The sequence below is a fragment of the Trachymyrmex cornetzi genome, unplaced genomic scaffold, assembly GCF_001594075.2.
Source record: "Trachymyrmex cornetzi isolate Tcor2-1 unplaced genomic scaffold, Tcor1.1 scaffold978, whole genome shotgun sequence".
In the NCBI taxonomy this organism is placed as follows: Eukaryota; Metazoa; Arthropoda; class Insecta; order Hymenoptera; family Formicidae; genus Trachymyrmex; species Trachymyrmex cornetzi.
The window spans coordinates 116,009-121,289 of NW_017300331.1; positions in this window are offsets into that span (position 1 = coordinate 116,009).

Sequence of the window (5,281 nt, forward strand, 5' to 3'; positions counted from 1 at the left end):
GTTAATTTATTATGTCATTTTAGTTAATTTCAATACAAGTGAGTATACAAGTTAAAATATATTGAACAATAATATATCGGTGGATTATATCTAATAAGAGAAGAAAAGACAAATGTTTCCCAAATTATATATAGTTTAACAAAAATTGTTATATTATAAATTAAAAGATATGAACAGAGGGACTTCGGGTTTTTAAAGAATCACAGAAGGAATAATAAGTAAGATACATCTTGTATCTTTTTATAACTTTACATATATATACGTAAGAAGCACTTCACTCACAGAAACTCATCGAAATTAAAATTATTAAATTTACCATGTAATATTTAAATACTTTACAAAAAGAGTAGAACGCTATAATATATTATAGATAAGAAAATATTTTTTTTAATGGAATACAAACACTATATATACATATACAGTATAATGATCAGACAAAGAACGTCTAAATCCGAAATATATGTTCTTCTCTAGACACAATGAAAGAATTTCATTTGGATTTTAGAGGAGGATGACATCCGCCGGAATAAATCTATCACTATTAAATAATTTTTCGCTCCTAAAAAAGAAAGAAAAAATAAGAAAGAAGAATTTATAAATAAAGATTATTTTTCAAGAAGACTGTCTCCTGAAAAATAACATTGTAGAACATAATATACTATCAGAAATCACAAAAGTCGACCAATAAGCGGGATTCTGCATATATAGTATTGATGTAGTCAAAGTGGAAGTAGAAAAGAGATCGGTGATACTGTCTGGTGTCTTGCAGATCTCTCTTAAACATTAAAATAAAAATTTCTCCGATAATTTAACATTTTTTATATAGACATCTAATATACAGATACATGGTTTGTTTTTCTATTGTATGAATGTTTGGTGTAAAACACAGCCATGTCTTTTCCCAACAAACACAGAATATAACTGCAATATTGCAGCAATATTGTAACATTCCAATTATATTGTAGAAATATATTGTAAATAGAAATATATAGAAATAATAATAGAAATAATAAACATAATATAGAAATAATAGAAATAATAGAAATATATTGTAAATATATTGCAGTTATTTGCTGGATTGATATTTATCAATATGGAATCTAAAAACTATCTTTCTGGAGTATTTGTTGCATTCGTCTTGGCATAGAGTTTACTAAATTTTGTGTGTAGTCAGGACTCAATGATAATTCTTTCCATACTTGATGAACATGATTCCTCAGTGCTTCTTTGGTTCGTAGAGCACCAGCTATCCAAAACGATTTCATTCTACCCCACATGTTCTCGATCGGATTCAAATCAGGAGATTTTGTGGGCCAAGATATTAATTCAAAATCAGGATTTGCACGAAACCATTCTCAAACCAATCTTGACGTATGCACAGCACTATTATCTTGCGCAATCTTAATAATCGGATATTGCTCCTCGGGATATATTTGCCTTGCAATAACTTTCAATACTTCTTCCAAAATTTCAACATATTCTTCAGCATTCATATGTGGTGATATTTCTACAATATCTAATAATCCGCGCGGCGAATGTCATGCTTCCCCAAAATCCTAATGTAATTCTTCCACTGTGTCCAGAAGGGACATATTTCGGATCTAGACGTTTTCCATCTGGACGCCATATTCTATATCGTCCGTCTTCCGCAAACAGAACACTTTTTCGTCTACCCATATTATACCGTTCCATTCTTCTTGTGATGTATTTAAATATTGCATTGCAAATTGAATCCTTTGGTTTCGATGAGCTTCTGTGAGTGCAATTTTTTTTATGGGTGTATGTGAATGAACTTTAGCCTCTTCTAATCGACGTCTTACTGTGCTTACAGAAATTGGAAAATTATTGTTATACAGAACTATTGCAGCACAATTGAAAGGATTTGCATCAATCAAATGAATAATTTCTTGATCTTGACGCGTTGTAGTTTTTCTTATTCCTGTGTTATTCTTTCTGTGATCCTTTAAAGCTTCGAAGTCATCTTCTTCATATTTTCTTATCCATAACAAAACCGTTTTTCTGGTGCAATGTATAGTTTGAGCAATATCTATTTTTTCCTGTTAAATATAATCCGATGATACGATTTCTATCTTCTACCGACAAATTTGCATACATATGTCGTGGCATATCTTTCTATTTATTTGCCGTCACCGCCATACATTTATTGATTAAACAAATGACTCTGTTATATAGAAGTCGGTAAAATACGTATGTGAAATAAAATAAAATGAATAGTTACACAACACTTTTATTATAATGCTAATAAATAAATGCTATTTGTAAAAATTTTATATATCATTATTCATTACATATTGATACAAATATATGTAATATTAAATTTGATATCACATTGTAAAATTAATACTATTAGTGATATCATGTCAGTTATATTAGTAATACTTTCTTTTTGACACTATGTATATATGCGTTATATGCAATTTCGAAGTAAAGTTGACGAACCTGATAATTATAATGAATAAATATCCATATATGAAGTGTACGATGAAGTGAAGAGGAAACTAATTTCAAGTGGGAAGGCATCGATGACGCCTTCACAAATATAACCGCAAAAAGTGGCGTTGGGAGAACGGCAGCACAACTCGCGAAATTTTAGCCGGATATTAATATTTATTATTCCAATTTTTACACAATAATCTTTGACATATTCTGCGACTTGTAGAGCTATTCCGAAATTTTCGAAGCACTTTACGTACAACAAAATGGCGGATTTTTAATAATATTTTGTCGAGTTTAGTGAATTTTTTTTCAAACGTTAAAGTTGTGTTACGAATTTTTGAATTAAAAATTTTCATTAATGCTACATTGTAGTTGAATATTTGAAGAAGTTTTCTGGAAAGTTTTAGATCTTTAAATGTAATAGTAAAAATATTATGACAATTTATATACAGCGTCAGTAAAACGTCTGACGGAACATTACAACGACATGTATATAAATTATCATAACATTTTTGCTATTGAATTTATTTTGTTTTAAACGAAACTTTTTTTGTTTATGCTTACCAAATGTGTCACTAATATATTGGGTATGGGAATAAGTTTCCGCCCATTGTAGAAAGATGTCGTTAGTAGCATTGCTTGTGTGTTTGATAGAACGGCAACACATGTGTTTGAAAGGTTTGTGTTCAAACTTTTGAGCCCAATATAGTTGGCATTCGTTCGAAGCGTAAAAAAGAGTAACTTTTTTTGCGTTGAAGATGTCGGAATTTATCCCAAAAACATTTGCGGGAAGTTTTACTTCATTATTTTATTTTAAAGAAAAGTGCTGCAGAATCGCATCGTTTGCTCGTAGATGTTTACGGTGAGCATGCTCCATCGAAAACCAGCTGTAAAGAATGGTTTCGGCTATTCAACAGTGGTGATTTTGACGTGCGTGACAAAGAACGCGAAGGTGCACCGAAAAAATTTGAAGAATTGCAAGCATTACTCGAAGAAGATTCATGTTTATCGCTCGATAGGTTGTCAAAAGAGTTAAATGTTGATAGATCCACTGTTGGAAAACGTCTACACGCAATGGGAATGGTGCAAAAAGAAGGAAATTGGGTGCCATACAAATTGAAAGAGAGAGAGACATGGAAAGACGTTTGGTCATCTGCGAGATGCTTCGTCAACGACAACAAAGGAAGGGTTTTCTACATCGTATCGTAACTGGCGATGAAAAATGGATCTACTACGATAACCCTAAACGCTTGAAAGCACGGGTGATGCCAGATGAACCAGGTCCATCAACGCCAAAACGAAATATCCATGCTTCGAAGATTATGTTGTGCATCTGGTGGGATCAGAGAGGTGTTATATATTATGAGGTTCTCAAACCGTCCGAAACCATCACTAGCGATCGTTATCGACTACGACTGATACGTTTAAAACAAGCTTTGAAAGAAAAACGACCGGATGGGACAATAGGCACAACAAGCTGATTCTGTTACATGACAACGCTAGGCCACACGTTGCAAAACCGGTCAAGAAATACTTGGAAGGAGTAAAGTGGGAAATTCTGCCCCACCCGGCGTATTCACCGAACATTGCTCCTTCAGTTTTCCATTTGTTCTGATCCATGAAGTTGGCCCTTTCTGGAGAACAATTTAATTCTTATGAAGATATCAAAAAATGGCTTGATGAATGGATCGCTTCAAAAGAACCAGATTTTTTCATTCGAGGAATCCGTTTATTACCGGAAAAGTGGGAGAAAGTCGCTTCCGAAGGAGCATACTTTGAATAAACTCACTTATATAGATTTGTTTAAATAAACATATCTTTTTCTTTTCAAAAAGGGCGAAAACTTATTCTCATACCCAATAAAAAAGAACATTTTAAAAAACTAATTTCTACAGCCCCTCCCGAAACATTTTTCTCGCTACGTCACTGAATAACGTCAATTTGTTTGCAGAGTAAATGTCATTTTTACATCAACTGTTGATATCATTATGACATAACAATAATGACGTCAATAAACTTTGATATAATCACGTCATAGCAACGTTTAAATGACGTCGATGACAAGTAATTGACGACGTTTACCGGCCGAAAAAATGACGTCATTTTGATGTAACTTTATTAGCTGGATATCGTTACAAATACTTCCGATAGAGTGATCCGTTAGCGCTATTAACATTATCAATACTACACAAGTGGATCAATTGTGAAACATTGGAAGCGTTATATTAAACATCTGCAAATAACTCGATCTTCAACATATTTCTAAGAAGATATTGAAGGAATAATTCATATTAATATTGAGACGAACGTGGCGTTAATACATGCAATAAAGATTTTTCAAGAATCTTGTAGTTTGTAAAGGCATGAATAGATTTTGTAACGGTAATAATAGAAGAAACAAATACAAATTCAGCTTTGAAATAAAAGGAACAAATTCTTAAAATACGTATGAACGTCTCCGGTATTAACTTCTATTAATTGTATAGTCGTCATTATTCTTAATTTCAATATAAAGCGTTCGAAACCGAACGAATAGATCACAAAGCACATAAATTATGGTATTCTCGATTGTTTCCCGCACTTTTGTATATTCGAAATATTGCTTCAGTTGTACTACTTCTTCGATAGGAAAGCATTTGCAGCACGCTGGGAGCGAAAACCTATGACGTCATTTATAACGTTGTATCTGCTACGAAAACGCTTTGAAGGGTCTAGTGGATCATACCCAAAGCATTTCGAAGCATATGCAACATTTAGTGAATCACATCTTAGAAGATGATAATGATCCATTCGATCTTCATTTGTTTATAACTAAATATTTAAC